Genomic DNA, 24,142 nt, shown 5'->3' with positions numbered 1-24,142 from the left:
ATTCTAGCATCAAGTACGTCTCGTCTTTCATTATGAGTACGAAAAGAAATTTTTCACTTCTTTCACCGAAAAGAAATTTTTCACCAGAAGTTTTTCACCAGCACTCCTTCTGGACGATTGCCTACTGTTCAGATACGGTCGGTCTCGTCTGACGCTTCCGCATAAAAATGGTTGCTTCGATATCCCGGCTTAAGGAGCGGCAAAGATATTGTAAATACCAGATCGGCTATATCTGGCGGACACAAAGTGCCTCAGGATATCCAACTCCTTCGCTGTGGGGTGGAGCTTGCAGTATGGAAAAATCATCAAGTTGCTTGACAGTGCTGCTGCTGTGACTCAACATCATTGAATCATTTTTGTTGCAGACTTAATACACGTAAGATTTAAAGAAAATTTGTTCCTATAAATTATCTTTCATCACCATCCGAAATTATTCCTTTTTTTGAATGCATACGTTAACACTAAAATTGATGAAAAATGAATTGGAATTTTCGAGCATTCCATTCGGTAAGTTGACGAAAATTGTAGAATTTGAATCGTGCTTGCCAGGCGTAAATGCTCTCATTGAGCGGGTGAGTTTCGGGCGTAAACAAAATCTAAACCATCGAAAAATCGCAACTGAGTGCCGATACTCAGAAAGAAATAATACTGATCAGTTTAGACTCGCTAAACTATAAACCATAGTTCACATAACGTATATACATAACGTTTTGTTTTTATGTCCCGCGTTAGACCTCTGACCATCTGTTCACTTTATAAATACTAAATGTTCAAATTATTTACACTGTTTATTACTATTCAATGATCTGTTAGAAAAAGCTATGTTGTTTTCAATTTCGTTGTATGATAGCTAGAAGAGCCATTAACAATATGTACTGCTGAATATAATCTAAATTTATGTCGATGATTTATGTTTCCTTGTTGTAATCTCTTCTAAATAGAACGATTTTCAATTTTCCATCTCTAAACCATTTTCCATGTTCTATGTTTTAGTGTAATTTTCCATGAAAAGTGGATGTTGTAATTTTGAACAACATATGTGACAAATATGATTTTAGTGATATTTTTCTCTGAAATTGGGCTGTCATAATAACATTGGTCGACAGTGTACCGGTTCTCAAATACTGACTACAATTCCATTGAATCCAACTGGTTACCAACAGCATTCTCTTCTGTGAAATAGAAACATATACGTTCCTGTTTTTTAGAAGAAATAATATGAAATTTGTTGGAATTAGCTTAGAATAATAAATATTGGTCGAATATTTAAATTCATCGCTAGTGATCCCCGATTTTCGAAATTAATCGTTCATCAGCTAATCAAATACTTTTCAGCAGTTTGTGCTTCGATACGATTAAGGTGAAGGTGGAAGCTAGCCATTGTAATAGGTAAACCCACGTGTAAAATGGGGTAATAGTGTTTGTGAAAGAAGAGCAAAGCATACGTAAATAGATCAATTCACTTATCAGACTGTGTGGCGCTTCATTGACACGAGTCTTTGAATACATTTGAAAAAAAATAACAATTCAATATTAAAGTAGACCTTGATTACATGACCCAAATATATGTTTTCCTTAAAGCTATCGATCTTCGTGTGTGATCCTTATACCCTCCTTTTCATCCATTGCGAGCGATTGGCCCCCTTGGTATAAACAGCAAAATAAGTTGAAATGTAAATATACAATAGATATACGAATAGATTTAAGAATCGAGTGTGATCATCAACATTGTAACAATTCCCTTATATCCCATCCCTTTCCTGAAAGAATATGTCACCCTCTAAACTCGAGTAAACCGCGAGTAATCGGTTTTCCACCTTACTAACCATAGTGTTAGGAAAATTATTTATGTATAGTTTTAAAACATATATTTAAGAATTCGGCTCCTTTAAACTAATGTAACTGAGCCTGTAAAAATAAACGATTTATATAATAATAATACTAAAGTACAATGTATGAACGATATGTTCCGATGAACAACTGCAAATATAAATATATATAGAAGATGCATTCGCATATGAAGTAAAATTCTGATTATACGCGTAACATGAGCAAATTTACAACACGTGCGAATTGGGGCTCTTTTGGTATTAACAAGTTCTTCCGCATAGTATCTCGATTATATTCCTTAATATTTTCATTCGTTGATCGTATTGTTTTCATATATTCACGTCGGAGAGCCTTCTCTTCGTTGGCCGGGGTATTTTGAATGAATGAAATACTTTTCCGTTCACTGTTTTAAAAGGATAGGCAGCCGTGGCAATGTTCTGAGCTCTGCAATACAATTTGCTTAACCAATGTTTAAGTTGCTAAAACTTACATTATAGAACCATTAAACGTAAACATAATAATTGTATTGATATCAACACAATTTTATTCTATTGATTTTCATGACATGAAACGCTATGACTCAGGAATAACATTTTATTGAGTGGTTTTTATAGCTGTTTCGATGATGTTGTGTGGCATCAGTGTCGAAAAAATAACAATGCTTTGTGTATGCTGTGTATAGTGAAACAGTGCGACAGCAGATGACAAATTTAATATCTTGTGTGTAATCGATTCGAGTTTGGTTGATATTACTCGATGGGAAGTGTGCAAAAACGATCATTTTCTTCACACTGTTTTGCAAAATTATTTATTTTCGGGCGAGGGGTGAGGGAGGGAGATGAAAGTACCGAGCGTCATTGTGGCTGCCATTTGTGGCTAGCTTTCACCTTCACCTTAATCGCCCAAATAATCGATTAATCGATTAATCGTCACACTGAGAGAAACAATTAGTTAGACTAATATTTCTCATTTGCTAGAAATCATCTGGAATAAAAAAAAACGTTCATTACGCTGAAAATCAATTATTATCTTTTACGCTCCCCAAAACTCGTAAACGAAGCTCGATTCGTGATTCTTCTTTCTTTGTTTTTAAGAGACTTTAAACTTTGAAACGATTCGTGATGACTGCATTGAGCTGCAAGAAAAAAAAACATACGGCTGCTGCAATTTTATCCTGAAATTCAATCATTCGATTATTGGTTGCGCAGTATTCGTTCGAATAATAATCGATATCTGTAGGATGTATTCGATTAATCGAACGATATTCGGGAATCACTATTCATCGCTCCAGCTGTGCGAATGAGTGGCGCCATCGGCTGGAGCTGCGGCCGTTCCTGGTACTATTCGCACCGAGGCTCCTGCTCTGACAGCCTGCATTTCGTGTGCTACAGTTGGCAGCAATTCCCAGCCTATGTTCGTTGTTCGTTCGCACAGAGTGTTCAGTTATAATGGTTAATAATTCACTCGGTCTCCGTTCTCCGCTGATAAATTCTTCTTGAGGACTGCGCCGCCGTGTGTATGGTTGCAAATTGTTTCGCGTTGAGTTATATCGGTGGCGGTGGTTTTCCAGCGTCATTTGCCGGCATCGTTTGTAAATTTGCAGTATTTTAACCCGTTGCGTTCCGGGGCTCAAGTGTTGGAATAGGTGTGTGTGCAAATTAGTACGTGAAGGAAGAAGTCTAGTAGTTGGCTTTTGCGGCGTTTGGAATTCCTTCCGGATAAGTTGGAACCGCAGTAGTGTGTAGTGTAGAAGGGCGTGTATTTCGCGAGTTAATCAGCAATAGCAACAGTGTAGTGAAAACCTGGTAGTGCATAATTTACAGATCGCAAACGGAATGTTCTTTCCAATGCAGCTGTGTGCAACGGTTGCTATATTCTATCGGCAAGAATTTTCTGCTGATCGCTGGGCGAGTAGGAGAAATTGAGTTGACCTAAATAAATTTGCCTGACTAGCCGGTATTGTGCAAAAGTTGCGATTCCTTGTCGGAGTCATTTGTGAGTTCTTTTTTCCTACTCGCTGGGGTTTGTTTGTGTAATGTGCGAAAGTGTGAGAGGAAAGAAGACAGAATGCTTAACCACACAGAAAAAGCCTTTTATTGAGTGCGCGACGTCGGCTGCTCGTACACGCAATCGGAAGGACGGGAAGAAACATGATGTTAACGTCGTCGCATCAATGGATGAAGCATGGAAAAGGGAACCGGCTGTCTTCGGTGACAGCACATACCGACTCCAGGAAGATAAAAAGTACACACAGAGTATGGAACGTAAACCTGTATACACACGGTTACGTCTGCAGCAAGGAATACCACTGAAAAGCAGTCATACGGATTACGCATTCCTATTGTGTTGGTGATATGACAGACTGGAAGGCAGTTGGCCGAGAGCTTACGCTGATGGGTACGAAGTGAGACGGTGTACGAATATGGCGCTTTTTCCGGAATAATATCGTTTGTACGCAACCGGGCATTTTTCTCGTTTGATTTCCTATTTGAATCCCAATAATCGTTGCATAATTACTCGGTTGAAGTTCCAATGCTAGGTGAATTATTTTTAATATATTTGATTGATCAATGCCAATTTCTCAACCTAAACAGGTCTTGAAATTTGAACTGACCATTATCGGTGTATATTATGCAAAACAAGGAATTTATTTTTACAAAAAGGGGAGCGAAAGTGATTTCAAAAAATCCTTCAATGTAATTGTTTCTCGTAGTTGTACGCTGCAGATGTTTCTGTGGATCCTGAGGCCGAGAACATGCTAACGTCAGTGCCAGAACTATGTTCATTTAGGAACGATTTTTTGCCTTGTGGTTCGTACCCATTGCATCATTTATTTGAACTATCGTGGTAGGATCCTTTTTTTACTACGGTTTAAGCTTATCTACCGCTTATTGATGAAACAGTAGACTGAAACCTGTAGCGAGATATATCCCAATTAGGAATAATCTGTCTGATGAAATTTATAATTGAGTGGCTTAGAATACAAGGGGTGTAAGTGACTTGATCGATTTCTCTCCTTCAACTTTTTCTTTCATTAATAACTCAACTGCAAAAACGTTCCAATGTTAATTTGCTATAGAATCCGATAGATGAGGTTCTGACCTACCTTCCACATTGTCAAATACAGCTGAGAAAGAGTTTGCAGCTAAGTTATGACCAAAAGAGAGAGTCGATGTAGAGAAATCGATCAAATCACTTACACCCCTTTCATTCTAAGCCCCTCAATTCTGATCGGCGACCCAAACCAAACTTACTTGAGCTCCGCAATTGCAGAGTATATGTTCCGAGGTTTCGCTTTCGGCATGAAAAAAGCGACAAATATAATCTTGTACTGAACCTTATGGTGATTTTAAAATAGTTCTAGTTGACCCGGCAACATCGTGCAGCCCAAAATGGATTTTTGTTATCAATACATTCAAACATTCACGTTTTCTTGCTAAGCGAACGTTCATTGGTCCAATTTTGATTGATTGTTCTCCTAATTCATCCTTCACAATTTCCTTTTACTATAAATTTCGTAGTACTTCTACCAAACCGCGTCATTGTAATATCGAATTATTTTCAGACAATTGTCGTTCAAGATTTTTCAATCGCATCAACATTTCAATAACATGTTTCACCCTTACATGGAATACATATTTGATACAGAAAATATAATTAAATTATGACATCTCAGATATCACGATTCCTTCCTCGAGTTTTGTGCTTACCCCTTTGCTTGATTAGTTCCCGAGGGATGAAACGCATTTGCGTTTCATTTGAATGACATCCTCCTCTTTCACCCCCCTTAGAGAGGGGGAGGAGTGTCGTAACACATGTAAAACATTTCTTGCCTCCTAAAACCTCCACATGCCAAATTTGGTTTCTAAGCAATTCTTGAGTTATGCAGACAACATCGAAGGCACCTTCGATATCAAGAGATGCACATAATGCAGTTTCTTTAACGAAAGAGATTACTCAATTTTGTCACATGCCACATGTCACATTTAACGCTTTGACTGTGGATTTGCCTGTTTGATAGGCATGAATGTTGATGACATTATAGTTTTCACTGTTTAGCGTAAAATGTTGGTGGCAATTTAACTGCCACATGCCCGTAAAAGGGGCTAGCGAGAAATGTTGGCGGCAATATAGTTGCAGCCTGCCCGTCTATCGCTAAACATTTGATGGTAAACATGATTTTTGATGTTAGTTTTAACAAAAACAACTAATAAAACTCATGAACAGGTCCTAAACAGTTCAATTGTATTAAAACGTCAACAAAATGACTGTTTTTCAATGACTTCTCGGGAAATTTTCTTTTGCTGCTCTAAATTGGGAGTTGTTAACACATAAATGGCTCCAGATGAATAGATTTTGGATTTTTTGCGCCCCAAAAAAATCAGGCATGTTGTTGGATATCTAAACTAGTTACCACATAAGGCTAGAAGTGATAATTTATTGTTAAATAAGAGAAAACAATATAATAGCTGGTGGCAATATAGTTGCCACTACCCGTAAAAAGGTTAACGAGTTTCCCGGTTTTATTCCCGTTTCCACTTCACGGTGAAAACTAAATGAACGGCACGCCATTGCACTAAGTTTTACGAGTTAGTGAAGCGTCAAACATAATAAGGGGTTTTCAGGCAGAATGAACACATTTCAAATAGAAATTATGAATGAAAATAAATTCCTCTGTATCAAATTAGTATTTAATGTGAATGGAAACACTTGCGCTATCAGGACCCGAAATCTTCGAAGGTGAAAAATGAAGACCGATTCTACTCCCAGTAGCTTCGCTTCGGCAGTCGCCGCCAACAAAAAATGACTTGACTAGAAAATGAATTGACTAGCGCTGACTAGCGAGGATGACTGGTGAACTAGTCCAGTCAGTGGTTATTTTAACTGACTCGACTAATGAATACAAATCCGCCTCTTCATTCAACTGACTTCAATCCACATTTCCATTTCCCCCTGATATTAATTTTGTTCACGCGTACGCACGTCCATATAAAGAGGAACGAAAACTTGATTCCTGATGCAAAAAAGTAGTTACCCCATCAATGGACGGTTTTTTTGACGTAGGATTACGTCTTTCGGGAACATATTGGGGTACAAATTGAAAATCGAAAATCAAGCACATCGTAAAAATTGTCCAATTTCAAACGCTCATTGCTCAGTCGTTTCATGATGGATTGTTGAGATTTTTTTGTCAATCTATTTCGGCACTCCATAACAATTTTTTACATTGAATAAAATTATATATGTCATGAAGCTAACCATCGAAAAATTGGAAAATCACAACCCCTATCCTAACGGAAATATCCACTTCTGATTGGTCGAAATTGAAGACACATGCGGCGGCTCATGTACTTACAATTATTGGTCAGTTATTTCCTGATGAAATTACGAGACATTTGCATCAATCGATCTTTAACGATAGATCTTTTCGATAGTTTAACTAACGACGCGCACAAATGGATAGTGGTAATTATAACTAGCGTGGACATTGCTGATTGCATACGTGCTGGCGAATAAGTAGGGATCAATGGATGAGTGTTTTTTTTTATTTTCGTTCCAATAAGAATCTTTCGATGGATTAATTGAAGAATGATATTTCAATGAACTGAATAGAACTTATGTTTGATAGAATATAAATAAAATTTAAATTTGGAACTTTCAATGTTGGTTGTTTCGTGAAGTTTCATATCAATGTCCAATTGAAATTCGCATTGAGGCATGTGGCATCGTATTTATCGGGTTTAAATCGAAAATGTAAATGGGTTGAGTAAACACTCAGAAAGTAAGTATTATGAATGAAATTACCTTTTCCATTTTAAATATATTTTCTCTAGAAAAAAATGAAATTTATTTTTTCTGGTGAGAAAACTTGATAATCGTGTTCGTGATACGCACTATCAAGTTACTTATCACCATCTTTCTATCATTATCACTCGGTTATGGACATTAGTGGAGTGAACAAACAATACCTAACAACTAGACAAAACGGCCCTTTTCAGGGCCACCAAATCACTATCGAAGAGTTTAACAATGTTATTTTTCAATCATAACCAAAATCAGCATGTAACGGATACCCTAACGGAATCCTACGTCAACTATGCGGTCGTGTCTCGGACACAACCCTCCTGTGACTTTTTTTTTCTACCCATCGTGAACTCAAACCAACCAACTTAGACATTTATCAAGTATGCTATAAAGGTCCTCGCATTAGTATTAGTTAGTATTAGGCGTGCAAAATAGCGCACACACACTGCACGCTATTTTATACGTGTGAGTTGTTTTCGTGTATGCTACAAAAAAATCTAGCTCACCTGTAGCGTTTGTCAAACCACGGTGAACTCAAACATCGATGCATGCAAACGTGCATGGGAGGGAGAGAGGAACGAATTCGTTTTGGGTGAAGTCACTTCAAAATGCAATGAGGACAATTTGACTGGGAAGAATGGAATGATATAGTCGAGTCGGTAGAGGGAGATAGCGACTAAACGCCCGACTGACTGTTCAGTCGTTTTAGCGGAAAAACTGCGTGAAGAGCCAAAAGTCATTTACCGACTGACTACGGATATAGTCAGTCGGTTATTCAGCCGACTATCCTCAGTTGACTATGACTATGCTGAGTCCTGTGCGCTATGACGAATGAGCACGCTCCGAAACACAGATGAAATGTTTGGTTGTCAGCGCCGTTCTTGCGCCCAGTTTTGCGCTGAGTTTTACGCTGAATTTTGCGCCGTGCTTGCGCGTTTGAATCTGGATTAGAGATGGGCAAACCGTTCACGAACGGTACGAAAGAACTAGTTCGCCGAAAAGAGTGAACGAACGGTCGTTCTTTTTCAAAGAACGGTAGTTCTCCCCACGAACTGATTGCGAGCGAACGGTTTGTGAACGAACTGAATCCGAAAGAACGGTTTGCGAGTGAACTGTTTGTGAACGAACAGGTTCAGAACGAACTGTTTACGAGTGAACTGTACGGGAAAGAACTGTTTGAGAACGAAGTGTTGGCGGGCGAACTGTTTGCGAACGAACTACTGCAGCTGAACTGATTTGCGCTGGACGGAATGGATAAATATAACGAGAACGCTTGTAAGGAAAATAAAACGATATTGTCATTTATGAGCAAAACGCATCTAACGCAGGGTTTATTTTGTTAATGTATACTCAATTTTGGGTTAAAAATTTAATTAGATTTCCGTAGTTTTAAAAGCAAAACTATATATTTTCAATTTCATATATTCTTTCAATTCCGCGTAACATTCATATATTTCCTGATTATCAGAAAAAAATCTTGGCGAAGCTGGGGCGATTGATGGATTAGGTAAACATAAAATCTTATAGTGAGGGCAAAGTTTTTTTGTTGCTTTCAATTAATTGTTTGGCCTATTGCGTGTACGTGTTATCGTGATTGTTTGTATGATTGATTATTAGTGAAAATCGCTGCTGATTTTTTCCCCTGAATGAACATTATGAAATATGATCTTACATGGAACCTGTGTGTTGTCCAAAAAGAGAATATGAAAAATTGCACATATTTTGTGCGCATCAGATTATTACATAAACTTTTGTCGACCGATAAAAATATTTTCACATACAGTTTGCGACTTTTAAAGAAGAAGCAGCTTATCTTCCCCCACTAAATTCCAAAAATATAATCCAATCCAACGATATCAATTGATAGCTGTCTATTGATGTTGGGTGCCGGCTAACATTCTATGTTGTTCTTAATACCGCCGAACGAAAGAGCGAATAAACGGTTCAAAAGAACTGATTCACTTAGATGAACGGTTAATGAGTGAACCGTTCATCAAAATGAACTGTTTTGCCCATCTCTAATCTGGATTGCTCCTCGCGCTGTTGTTTTTATGCTTTACTTAGAACGAACGAAGACGAAGCGGGCGCTAGAATTTGATGTGTATGAGTGTGTGTGTGTATAGAATGAGGCACGCATCACACAAGTGAGAAGAGATGTTTGGTATCTGAATTATGCGCCGGGTATATTTTGCGCTGTCGTGTTTATGAATTTTGTACACTTCGCACCAAGAGAGAATACGTGTTTGCTCTGAACGCGCGATGATGAAAATAAAACTCAAGCGCAGCGCTGCGTATGTTTTCTGAAGACTGCCGAACCGTTGTAATCGGGAACACACTTCATTCCGTTTTCACCGTGAAGTGGAAACGAGAATTGAAAAATTTCTCTATTGAAAGAAAAATTTTAACGCTTTCGCGTGAGTTCTGTTACAATACTAAAAAATTTATTCAAAAGTTTCACAATATATACATGGTTCCTTAAACTAAGATTGACGAGGAACATCTCCTCTCTCTCTCTTGAAAACCGATAACATATCGGTTTCGTTTAGATCATCTACCTTCCTTGTCCCTTCTTCTAGCGTATGGTAACGTGCAGTCTGAGACGGCTGCACTACCCTAAGAAAATACCTTAAGTTTATAGCACCTCGTCGGTGCGCCTATCTTATTCTTGGATTTCCCCTTTCCATCCTTCGCTCTAAATAACATCCTTTTATTTTATTACACCCTGCTGGTGTATCTGGCTGAGCGCAGCTAGGGATGGAAAAGGGTAATAAAAATGCATCCTAAATGATGCATGCATTAAATTGTTTACCGGACGCTATTTAAATATTCGTCCATTCTGAATTTATGACCGGCAATAATTTCGAACTACAAGCGTTTTCTAGCCTAACAAAACACTTGAGCTCTTACATCTTTTAATTGCCTTACATTGGTCCTTTCTAAACGTTTCTATACCTCGCTTGGAGGTCTTTTCTAAATATAATCTCAAATATTGCTTATCTTATGGATCTGTAACTCGATCCGCGATAAGCCTCAGCTGTCCGTAACATTCCGGACTCCGTAAATCTACTACATAGATTTACTCAATTATAGACAACTATCACGGTTTAAAATAATAGGAATATTTCTTGATTCTTCCTGAACTCTATTTAGCCGTATCATGTCTAATAACGAAGGCGGATCATCATTTCTTCTATTATTTTGTCTATTACTTCTTCTCTTTAATTTTATGTATACGTAAATTCCTACTATTATAATCATTGAAATAACAGTTATGGTACCTCCAAATGTATATACGTGTTTCTTTTTTATAAAATCGTCTTCAGGTATTACTGTATCCTTTATATCTACCTTTTCATATGGATTTCTACTCGAGATAGTTGTATTCAAATTTTCATTTATGTTTGGTTTTTCTAGTACATATGGTAGTTTCTGAATAGGTTTAAAAAATATTCTAGCTTCCCTGTTATGTCCAGATATTTGGGCATAACGAATAGTTTTTTCTGTTAGGATCTTACAATCTGGGAACAGTTCTATGATCGCGTTCTTATAAGGCGGTGACATGGCTACATTATTACAATGGATTATTATCTTGCTAGGGTCGCTCGTTGTGTACAATATAGAGTTGATCTTATTCAATTTTGTTAACATGGTGTATGGTTCTTCCATCATCTTTGTTGAGCATTTTTGTTTTATCGTTTCATGAAGTAATGCTCCAGCTATGCAATCTGGAACTCTGGTTAATTCTGGCTGATTTACCACATAATGACTTTCATTAAGCTTTATTAAATTTCCATCTGGGTAAAAAAATTCATGTTTATTATTAATTGCTATTACATGGTGATCTATTTTTATAACACTTCCATTTTCAGGAATAGGGATTACATTGAATACTTCGAAGTTTTCCTTATTAATAATTACATTTTCCATTATTATATTTACTGTTCCATTTTCAATTTTAATGTTGTATTTAACTGCAAGTGGGTCTCTAAGGATTGAGTATCCTTCTGGTAATTGCTTCTTTATATTTTGAATTGCCTTTTGCATTTCATTTTCGGCTAAAGGGTGAGTCTTAATTATCCTGTATTTTCGAGTTATGCCATCAATCAATTGCAAAGCTAACGTTGTGGTCTCAAAACATTTTCTTGCGAATATATTAGTTCTTTCTTCGGAATACTTTCCCTTCAAAGATAACATTCCTTCATTTAGTCTACGAATTCTTACGCTTAATTCATCTCCCATATTTTTGCTTCTTTGATTCAATAGTCTCATGGTTTGTGAGATATCATGAAGTTTTTGCTCTTCGTGAATACGCAAAGACTGTACTTCGTCTTCCACATCATTACTCCCAAATAACAGGTCTTTCAAAAACCCAAGTATTCCACGACTCCTTTTTGATCGTGATAAAAAATTTATTTCTTGTTTTGCATTGTTACATTGTCGTTCTATCGACATTACAAGTTCTGTCAAAGCGCTGTCTTGAGTTACATTCCCCATGAACTTCAAGGTTCTTTCTAAGTTCGAATGAATAGAGTCTAGCATAGAAATATCGTCGTTAGGAATTAAGTTGGATACAATATTTGTCCTCCAAATTCCTCGCTTTACTATACATGACCCAACATGATCAAACATTAAACCCCCTTCCTCAATAGGCTGGATGTTGACGGCATTTGTCAAATTTACCAGTACTAGAATTGCCATTGCGGTTACGATAGCCTTTTGTATCGTGCCGGTATATGGTCTTATTTTACCTATGACTTTCTTTTTTGTTTGTGGCTTCGGTTTCAATTTTGACGCCAGCTCTTTTACATGCTCGATGTTAACCGTTTTTCTTACTCCCCATTCTTGAGGATTTCGCGGTCCCTTAATTTCCTCTTTACTCCCTGGGGCACTTTTAATTACTCCAACAAAGTTAAGAGGTGGTGAGGAAATAGTGGTATCTTTTGAGCTCTCGATTTCATTGTTCTTACTTACATCTAATACTGCTAATTTTACAGCTGGTCTAGTAATTTCACCTTTAATTGTTTCCACGGTAGCGGATCTAACTTGCCCATCCATATTAGTTGTTGTTCTTATCACCTTGCCCTTATGCCATTTACCTTTCTTTTCTTCATCGGCAAAAACCACGATATCCCCTACCTTTATAGGTTTAGTCTTCTCCAACCATTTATTTCTTTTAGTTAGGGTTGGGAGGTATTCTTTTATCCACCGATTCCAATATCCCTTAACAATTGATTGCGCTCTTTTCCAGTGTTGACGAGTTGCTTCTGCTTTGGAAACGTCGTCGATCGTAATGACAGCTTCACCAGCGCAACCTAACAGAAAGTGATTAGGAGTTAAAACCTCATCGTCTTCTGTATCTAAAGGAATATGCGTTAACGGGCGATTGTTAATGAGGAATTCAACTTCGGTTAGTATGGTTCTAAGTTCATACTCTGGTATGGTTTCTTGTTTTTGAGGTAAAAGGCTTTTAACTTCTCTCACCATTCTTTCCCATACTCCACCGAAATGCGGTGAAGCGGGAGGATTAAAATGCCATTTGACTCCGTCGTCTGATAGCCTTCTAAGAATTTTCTCAAATTCGTTTCTTGCTCCAATGAAATTAGTTCCATTGTCGCTGAACAACTCTTGCACTTTACCTCTACGATATTGTAAATTTCGGAAACATATAATAAAAGAGTCTGAGCTCATATCTTGTGCTAATTCGAGATGTACTGCTCTTGTTGTCATACAAGTAAACAAACATCCCCAACGTTTTTCAGTGCGTCTTCCAATAGACACGCCATAAGGGCCGAAATAATCTGTGCCTGTATACGTGAATGGCTTACAATATGGTGTAGTTCTAGAACGTGGTAGGGCTGCCATCATTGGAGGAATTGGCTCCGCAGACATATTTTTACAAAATTGGCACTTCCTTCTAACTGTCTTAATAGCAACTCTGATGTTTGTTATCCAGAATTTTTGTCGCACTGCCGCTATGGCAGTCTCCAGGTTTTTATGTCGATATTTTTCGTGATAATGACGTAATATCAAAGTGCTCACATAATGCTTGTAGGACAGAATGATAGGTGTTCTGGCTGAAGTTGGTAAACAGTTAGCGTTCTCAATACGTCCCTTTGATCTCATTATTCCATCCGTGCAAATTTCCGGGCTAAGTGCTCGAATTTCACTTCCCTTATGAATTTTCATTTTATTTTGTAAGAGTTCCATTTCTTTGGGATATGACTCCCATTGAGCCTTATATATTAAAACGAGCTCAGCATAATCCAGGTCCTCCTTGTCAATATTTTTATTGAAGCTTTGGTTCCTGCATTTTGATTTCAGCCAATCGATATATTTGAATGCAATTGCAACAGAACGCTTCAATCTCACAAAATCCGAACACCAATTTATGTGAATGCTTTTCAGACCACTAAACTCTTTCGATTGAATAGTGTGCAGTGGTCTTAATTCTTCGTCAGTGTCGCTTCTCTGAACTTCATTTGGCCAGTTTTCTTCATTATCATATAAGAACTGTGGGCCTGTAAACCAGATTGAATTACTATTTGATAATTTCGTAGCTTCATCCGCTGGATTATTCCTACTATTCACCCATTTCCACTGGTTTACGTATGTGGTTTCTAATATTTCTCCTATCCGTAAGGCAACAAACTGTTTGTACTTGCGTGGTTCTGAACGAATCCATGCTAATACAGTTTTGGAATCTGACCAAAATACTACTCTATCTATTGATAGACGTAGCTCGTTTTTTACTGTCTTAGCCAATCTGCTTCCTAATACAGCGGCTTGTAATTCGAGTCGTGGTATGGAAAGCATTTTAGTTGGTGCGACTCTTGCCTTGGCAGCCACGATATTGACATCAATGTGTGACTCATATACACTCCTTAAGTATACTGCTGCTGCATAAGCATTCTCAGATGCATCGACGAAGACATGTAGTTCTCGTTCTTTTGGGTGAGAAGAATTGGCATATGAACGTGGTATTCTTATTGCTCTTGCTTCTTCCAGTTTTGTGTGCCAGTTCTCCCATTTTTTCTTTAGTGCTGGGTTTAATTGTTCATCCCATGTTATTCCACTTTTCCAGAGCTCCTGCATTAGAATTCGAGATTGAATTGTTATATGTGATAATAAACCAAGTGGATCGTAAACACTCATGCTTTGTGAAAGCAGTTTTCGTTTCGTAAACTCCTGTGTAACAGGAATATCCACCTTGTAGCGAATAAAATCCTTTTTTGTATCCCAATACACTCCGAGTACTTTTTCATATGATTCCTCAAATTTTCCTAATAAGTCTTCTTTAACTTCCGTTCTATTTTCTTCCGGGATTTGTCCCAATAGCTCATTACTGTTGGATATAAAATTTCTGATATTGAAGTGCCCATATTTGTGAATGGTAATAACTTCGTTCACAATTTTTGAGGCATTTTCTAAATCGTCGAAACTATCTAGGTAGTCATCCACGTAATGGTTGTTTTGAATGGCCTCTACTGCCTGAAGATGACTTTCTCTGAATTTCTCAGCATTTGTGTTTTTAACAAACTGTGCGCATGCGGGCGAGCAGGTAGCTCCAAAGGTCATCACTTGCATCACATACACGTCGGGATCTTCGTCAAAGTTTTCCCTAAATAAAAACCTTTGGGCATTTTGATCTTCCTTTCTTATTTTAACTTGATGAAACATTTCTTTGATGTCTCCAGTTATCGCAAATTTTCCTTCTCTAAATCGTATTAACACTCCAAATAGCGACGTCGTTGCATCCGGGCCTTGTAATAAATTCGTGTTTAGGGACTCTCCCTTAACCTTAGCAGCGGCATCAAAAACAAGCCGTGGCTTTATGGGCTGTTTATTTAGGTTCACAACTGTAAAGTGCGGTAAGTAAAATATTTTTGGATCACGTTGCTGCTGTTCTGTGGGAGTGAGTTTTCTAGCGTATCCCTTGGTTTCATATTCCTTTATTTTCTCAACATACCATTTACGTAGACATTGATTTTTACGCATTTTTGATTCTTGACCACGTAGTCTGTTCATGGCTGATTGATAGCTATGCGGAAATTGTACATCCTCCTGTTTCCAAAGCAGCCCAATTTCATAACTTCCTTCTTCATATTTCAAAGTGGAATTCATGATATCAATCGATCTTTTTTCATCGTTAGACATCAAGGTTTTTACAGGTACTTTTATCCCGAAATCTTCTAGGCTAAAATAATTTTCCATCATTTTATTGAAATAATCTGATGAATCAATTTCGTCGTTCATCAGCACGTGTCCTTTCAATTTTTTATGTTCGTTAGTTTGCCCGAACAAAACCCATCCGAGTTTAGTGTTCTGTGCGACTGGTTCATTAAATTTACCTGATCGCGTCTCCCTACCGCTTATCAAAAACGAATGCGGTAAACCTAACAGTATTTTTGGCATAGCATTTTCATATCCTTCGAGAGTTATATCTTCTAAGTGATTGTATTCTCGTCGTAATTCATGAATATTCATTGACTGTGAGGGAAGAGATAATTCCGACACAGTCCTCAAATTATGTATGTTATAACGTTGATTATTGCATCCTTGTATACTTAGGGAAATTTCTTCACTATCTAGTTCTTGCTGAGTTTCGCCATTAGTCCAAACCAGCGTTAAGGGGTTGTTACGCCCTTGTGTTCCAAGTTTATTTTTAATATCAGCGTGAATCAAACTTACTGATGACCCAGGGTCTAAAAATGCGAAAGTTTTAATTTCCTTTTTTCCGCAGCCCAATGTAACTGGAAGGATTTGATACAGTATTTTGTTCTCTTTATTTACATGACAATTAACGCTTTCTGTATTATTAAGGTTAGCATCTCTCTGAGTTGCTCTATGCAGTAATGCGTGGTGTCTAAGTTTGCATCCATCGATTCCACAAGGCTTTGCGATCCTGCAATCTTTTGCCATGTGGTTTGTATAATTACAACATGCTAAACATAGCCTGTGTTTAAAAATAAAATCACTCCTTTGTTGAACGTTCATATTTTTAAAAATTGAACATTCTGATGTCTTATGCTCGTTTCGGCATGCGAAACACTTTGGTAGGCGCTTCGGCCTATATTTTTGTTCCTTTACAGCATGTGTATTCAGATATCCGCTCTTATGAGGTTTTTCTTTCCTCTCCGACTGTAGCATCGTGGCCAACTCTTCTTGAGGTTTTAACCAATTATAAAGGTCCTCTAGCGTCGGTATAAATGGATCAATTATATCTCTTGTTTTCTTTGTATCAGCTACAAACTTGATCCATTGATGATGCAAGTCGTTTGGAAGTTTTAAAACTAAATCACGAATCAATCTAGGATCATTGAGATATTCATCGTGTTTTAGTATTTTTATATTTGTCACGAAACAATCAAGCGATGTTACAAAATCAATCATTGTTTGGGGTGATCCAAAATGTGGATTCCTCGCATTTAGCATTTCCTTCAATAAATTCGAATAAATGGTTTCGGGATTTCCGAACCGTAGATTTAGTTTTTCCATTATTTTTGGAACATTAGCTTTATCGATTAAAAGAGCGCTCACTAATTTCAGCGCGTCTCCTTTGAGATATTTCTGTAAACGATTTATATTTTCTAAATCGGAAAAGTTTCCTTGAAGGGTAGTTTCTTCGAACGTTATTTTAAATCTAGGCCATATCTTATATGACCCATCAAAATAGGGGAGGTCTAAGAGAGATTGCCGGTGTAACAGTCTATTTGAATCAGGGGTTTCTTCTCTACCCTCGTTCTTAATTTTAAGAGTTTCTACTAGAGCCCGCATAGATTCTCTATGGATATTCATCATCTCTTCTATTGGTGTTGGTTGTGTTTTTTGAAGTCTTAACAATTCGTTCTCTATGGTCTTGCATTTGGGGCATATCCATCTTTCTGTTTGTTTAGGTTTTTTATTTAGGCCTGCGCATGTCAAATGGAACCATCGGTCACATTCATCGCACGCGACTAAATCGTCCCTAGAATCAGGCTCATTGCACAAGCGGCAATTGCCATTCTTATTCCTAATGAATTGATAAGACATGACTAAACTAAAATGGAAAAATCACACCTTTTTTGTTGATCCGGTCCTATCTCCGTCTTTCCGTGTTGGTGCTTGGGCGATTCTCTCCTTGTCCTGGGAGGCCTTCTGGCTCGGATGTTGTTGTCACCTCTGGTGGTGCTACTGCTGGTGCTGCTGCGTCTACTGCTGCTTAAGGTTTTTGCTGGTTAATTCACTTATATTTGTCTCCGTTTGAAAGGAACACTTTTGGCATCCACTGCCGGTTTCTTAATCAATTCACAATGTTTATTTCGGTTGAAAGAAACACTTTTGGCATCCACTGCCGATTGAAGAGTTCGCAAATTATCTTTGAAAAAGACTTTTTATTCGCGATTAACACTGTTGGCATCCACTGCCGATAAATTTTCGCGAATTATCACTTCTCGCATCCACTGCTGAGAAGAGTTCGCGAGTTAACTTTGAAAAAGACTTTTTATTCGCGATTAACACTGTTGGCATCCACTGCCGATAAATTTTCGCGAATTATCACTTCTCGCATCCACTGCCGAGAAGAGTTTCACTTTTGGCATCCACTGCTATTTGAAGAGTTCGCGAATTAACTTTGAAAAAGACTTTTTATTCGCGATTAACACTGTTGGCATCCACTGCCGATAAATTTTCGCGAATTATCACTTCTCGCATCCACTGCCGAGAAGAGTTTCACTTTTGGCATCCACTGCTATTTGAAGAGTTCGCGAATTAACTTTGAAAAAGACTTTTTATTCGCGATTAACACTGTTGGCATCCACTGCCGATGAATAGTTCGCGAATTAACTTTGAAAAAGACTTTTTATTCGCGATTAACACTGTTGGCATCCACTGCCGATAAATTTTCGCGAATTATCACTTCTCGCATCCACTGTCGAGAAGAGTTCGCGAGTTTCACTTTTTTCCACTTTGGAAATCTTCACTGCTCCTCTCTGGAGCCACCATGAAAAATTTCTCTATTGAAAGAAAAATTTTAACGCTTTCGCGTGAGTTCTGTTACAATACTAAAAAATTTATTCAAAAGTTTCACAATATATACATGGTTCCTTAAACTAAGATTGACGAGGAACATCTCCTCTCTCTCTCTTGAAAACCGATAACATATCGGTTTCGTTTAGATCATCTACCTTCCTTGTCCCTTCTTCTAGCGTATGGTAACGTGCAGTCTGAGACGGCTGCACTACCCTAAGAAAATACCTTAAGTTTATAGCACCTCGTCGGTGCGCCTATCTTATTCTTGGATTTCCCCTTTCCATCCTTCGCTCTAAATAACATCCTTTTATTTTATTACACCCTGCTGGTGTATCTGGCTGAGCGCAGCTAGGGATGGAAAAGGGTAATAAAAATGCATCCTAAATGATGCATGCATTAAATTGTTTACCGGACGCTATTTAAATATTCGTCCATTCTGAATTTATGACCGGCAATAATTTCGAACTACAAGCGTTTTCTAGCCTAACAAAACACTTGAGCTCTTACATCTTTTAATTGCCTTACATTGGTCCTTTCTAAACGTTTCTATACCTCGCTTGGAGGTCTTTTCTAAATATAATCTCAAATATTGCTTATCTTATGGATCTGTAACTCGATCCGCGATAAGCCTCAGCTGTCCGTAACAAGAATAAAGCCGTTCATGTGGGAGGAATGTACTGTAGTATCATACTTGTCTTAAAAATCTCGACTAGAGGTGGAATTAGCTTTGATTCTTCTTTTTGAATCAGGGCTGGAAAAATCTACACTTACGGATTTGTATGTTTGAAAGGATCTCACCGCGTTTCCCACTCTGCCCGTCGTGAAAACCAATCCAGCAACTATGTTTGCGATCTCTTTAGCATTTTCAGGACCTGTGAGAAACCTTCGAGAGCATTTTATGTCGCGATTGTAGCTAGGATTGATATCAGAATGAATGAATGAAAGAATGATTTTCGGTAAGATCGTCTTAGTTCTCTACTATATTCGATTAGGGCGCTTTAGCATTGAGACCAATCCGAAGTAATTTTAGCTCTGTTAAACAGTTTTCGCGCCCATTTTCAACATATTTGGTTTCAATAAGCCATCCGCACAGCCATCCAAACCAAGGTGCCTTACATTACATGGCGTATGTTCAAATTCTTTATTTACACAGCAAATATGTTGAGTTCAATTGAACACGAAAATTGTTTCATTCAATCAATAATTGAATCAATAAAAATAAATGATTACAAAGCCAACGGTAGTCCCATGTCAACCTTGCAGTTATACCATAGATATAACCCACCCATTTTTTTTCATTTACGAAAGCACTCCGAATATGTGTGGATACAAAAATGAATTAAAAAAACTGTTTGAAGCATTTTTTTCTGTATAATAATGACCATCAACACTTTTGGCTGGTTCGTCACTTTCCATCCATTTTTGGAAAAATGTTGGGAGTGAGAATTGAAATCATACCAAAGGTGTGAGAGGTATGAATGTTACCACTACGCCAGATCGCCTCCTGTTTGAAAGATGACACGTGCTGTTGTTCAAAGTTTTTTGAAGATTAAAATTTCTGATGTGTAACCTGTGAGGCCTGATGCAGTGGATTTCGCTTTATCGCTACAAAATCTGTGAAAAATCGCAACCATCGAAGCATGTCAATGCAAAGAGTATATGAATGATGTTTTTCTCTTTTCTCTTCAAGAGCATTTTGGGATTTCCAGCGACTCCTAGGCCAGATCTATCCGTGCCATCCGCTCATGAGCTGTTCCGAAGAATCGACTCTTTGAAGTGAGTTGACACGGAACAGCTCGCAAAAAAACAAACTCTTCAGTTCACTTTGATAATGATACAGGAGGGAAAAGAGCTGTAGAATTGCAGAGTGTGAGCTGTAACACTCAAATGAACTGAGCACCTTTCGCTCTTTGTGTTATGACATCAGTTCAGTTTTATTTGTCCCACGTCTTTTCAACTGTTATATTCGCGTTGAATGCATTGAGCTTTGAGTTCAGGGAGCGCCAAAGATAATAATTGACTGTTAGGCAGAATGGACACGTTTTTAAAATAAAAAATTATGAATGAAAATTAATTTCTGTGTATCAAATTAGTATTCTATTTAAACAAAAAACACTTTGTTTATAGGCGGCGAAATAATGTCATAAGAAAATTGTTTTTGAAAACAACTTTATATTATAATGAAAAATCTCAGTAGAAATGTCGGAAATGTATAGACAAATTGTTGAATAAGAGTTAGGAATACGTGTTTCTAGTAATTTAATAACATGGTGTGAAAAATTTCATTCAAACATTTTCAAACTGACTTCGTGTCTTCTAATCTGATAAAGATTACACTATCGAGTTTGAGACCCAAATTGAAAGTCGCCACCACACGTCGACACTGACAACTGAGCTGAAGAGCTATTCATAAAGAAATGGATTTCTGTCTGTCTGTCTTTCTGATTCTTATGGACTCGGAAATGTAGAAACCAGTAATGTTTTACATCCAGATATTGTAATCTTCAACGGAGAACAACCGTTCTCCGTTGGAGTCCGAGAAAGAATACCTTTTTCATTTATTTATCTGTTCCTAAGATATTGCATAGCTTGCTATTATATACATTTCTCTACAATCCCTTCTTGTTTTTATATATATTCTCCTCTTATATATTCTCCTCTCTTTATATTCTCTTATATATTCTCCTCTCTTTTTTCATAGGCTTCATTTCTCTTATATTTTTATATTCTCCTCTCTTTTTTCATAGGCTTCAGAATACAGTCTGCTCCATTTCTCCGTGTAACAACAAAATTTCGCTACAACAAGCTTTCAATTTCCGATCACAACCTTTCGTTGGCGAATACCAACAGCCTTCAACAGGTTTCAAGCCTCCGGTGTGATCAAATTGCGGTTGGCTCCGGAATCCACTAACATGTCCAGGTTGACACCAATTATGCAGCATGAAATCAAATTAGGCTTGTTTCCGGAGTAAAAAAGCATAATACGTCTTATCAGATTCAACAATTTCGACTTCCGTATCATATTTCGTTTCAGCGGATTCAGCAAGCCGTACTTTCTTCAATGGCTTAATCTTTCTGAACAAGTGGAATACGTTTCTTCCTTTTACGACACACCGTCTCAAAATGACCTCGCATTTTACAGATCCTGCATTCTTGATTACGCGCCGGACAATGCGGATAATTCGAAAAATGATCGTGTCTTCCGCAAATGAAACACGTTACACGATCATGGTTGGCTGCCATATAATGAAACACAGATTTCTACATTATTCGAGAGTTAAACAAGCAAATGGAACGAAAGTTGGCATGTGGAGGTTTTAGGGTGCAATAAATGATTCTATGGTGGTTAGATACTCCTCCCTCTATTTTGGAGGGGGCTGAAATACAAATGAAACACAAATTTCAGCATAACTCGAGAATTAATCAAGCAAATGGAGCCAAATTTGAGATTTGAGGGTTTTTGAGGGTTTTTGGGTACGAGAAATGTTTCTATGATGGTATGACACCCCTTCCTCCTTTGGAAAGGAGAAGGGTCCCATAAAAATAATGCACATATTTCAACAAAACATGACAATTGAAAATTTTCGGAAAACTCTGAAGAAAAAATTCGAAAAATTCAATTCGCATGTGTTCTACAATTACATATTGACAAGCGTGTTAGTCCATTCAATGTTTGATTTAATGGTAACGAATTTGATCCTCGTTCGGAAGTGGAAATGGATTTTAATGTGATGAAACGCACTTCTTTATCGTCTTCTATCTATATAAATAAAAATGGATCGCCGAATGTGTTGATAAGAGCAAAACTCGAGGAAGGAATCGTACGATTAAGGGCTGTCTTTATTCTATCATATTTTCTGAATCAAACATTTATTCCATGTAATGGAGAAACATGTTATTTGCAAGTGGATGAAAAATCTTGAATGAGAATTGTGTCTGAAAATAATCAGATATTATAATGACGAGTTTTTGTAGAAATACTAGGAATTTTATAGCAAAACATAATTTTAAAGGTAGATTAGAAGATCAATCAATGAACAGTTCTGAGATTGGACCCATGAACGTGCGCTTTGTAAGAAAACCTGGATGTGATAACGAAAAATAAATTTTGAGCGAGACAAAGTTTATCGGGTCAGCTAGTTCGATATATAAAAAGAAATATTTATAATATAATCATCTTGAACATGTTCTCGACAAAACATCCATTCCGGCATACCGCTCTCTGTGAGGAACAGCAACGAAGTTCGCGTCTCGCCGTCCCACCAACACAATCTCACCGGGTTCTCCTTCGGAAGTCTCGCGCGGCTATGATGTAGCTGGACCCACTGAATCATACATCAGTCTGACTTCAGCAGCAATACAGCGTCGAAATATAGTAACCTCAGGAGCCAACCACCTTTCGGACTGCCGAGAAGTCGTGTGTTTGGTGGTATGTGAGTGATTTTGTGTGCTTGTGCCCCGCGTAAATCTAGTAAGTGTGTTGTATACCCATTCTTCGGAGAAACTGCAAGGACGGACCTCTCCCTACCAGTTGACTGCAACGTCACTCTGGTCCACATCACCAGCCTCTTTCTCCGCCGGTTACCCGTCGTTGACAGGACCCATCGCGAATATTTGCATTCACAATACCGCAGTCGACCGCCCGGTGTACGTGTGTGCGCGCGGTGGAGTGAGAAGACCAGAAAACCGCAGCCCTACTACTCCACCCAAGAACTGTTTCGCGAACCGGCCCTGTGTGTATTATGCATTGGGAACTTGTGTACGTTCAAACGGGGGTTGCCCAACCTACGAAGGGGGGAGGGGGGAGCAAGGAAAACGAGAAAACCGCGGAGTCGTCGCTCAAGGAGCGCGCTAGCCGCCGCTCTCGTTCTCAGCGAGTAGTGGAGTCCCTTAGTGAGCTGTTGTAAGGTCTCACTCGCTCTCGATCGCGGCGGCAAGAGCCGAACGCAGCGCGCAATGTCTCGCGATCTTTTCTCTCCCACTTCTTTCGAACAACAACACAACAACAAACATTCACGATGACCCGCGCGCGAGAACCCTTGTTCGAAGCGGGTGAACATGACGATGATGATGACTTGTTGTGGTCCGTTGTCGCGATGCGGTTTCGCTTGGGGTACCCACCACCACCCTCTGTGAGCGTATGCGTGAGCCAGTCGAGCAGAAGAAAAAGTATCGTGTCAGAAATTTAAAAATTCAGTCGAATAAGTGCTAAGTGACCGAGCAGAAGTCACTCTCCTCTCATTACTTTCGACGCGCCCCAAAACGAAGATAGATATCCAGTTGGTAGTGGAGGCGCTCCCTAGCGTGTGAAGATTAAATATTCTGTGTTCGATTGCGTTTTGTGTTTTGTTTTATTTGTTATTTTGGAAGATCCGGCTTCCAATTCGAAGTGAAACAACGAAATCGGATTGACTCAACTTGCGTTTTTCGCTTCTGTGTGTGCCATTAATGCATCTTATGTTTTCTTGTTTAATCGTAGCAGTGCCAATTTAATTCCAGC

The 24,142-nt window shown here is 38.2% G+C and overlaps 1 protein-coding gene across 2 annotated transcripts in view; it reads left to right on the top strand.

Annotated features, from left to right (window-relative positions):
• The first annotated feature begins 3,237 nt into the window (after positions 1 to 3,237).
• Positions 3,238 to 24,142, top strand: part of LOC129770525 (myosin heavy chain, non-muscle) — a 196,526-nt gene continuing 175,621 nt past the window's right edge. For both annotated transcript variants that reach the window (XM_055773422.1, XM_055773421.1), the window contains exon 1: positions 3,238 to 3,475. The gene's annotated coding sequence lies outside the window, so the exon portion shown is untranslated. The remainder of the gene's footprint in view (positions 3,476 to 24,142) is intronic.

This window comes from Toxorhynchites rutilus, chromosome 2 (genome assembly GCF_029784135.1).
Source record: "Toxorhynchites rutilus septentrionalis strain SRP chromosome 2, ASM2978413v1, whole genome shotgun sequence".
NCBI lineage: Eukaryota > Metazoa > Arthropoda > Insecta > Diptera > Culicidae > Toxorhynchites > Toxorhynchites rutilus.
The sequence above is the reverse complement of the archived record's forward strand: the minus strand, read 5'-3'. Positions and strand labels throughout refer to the sequence as shown.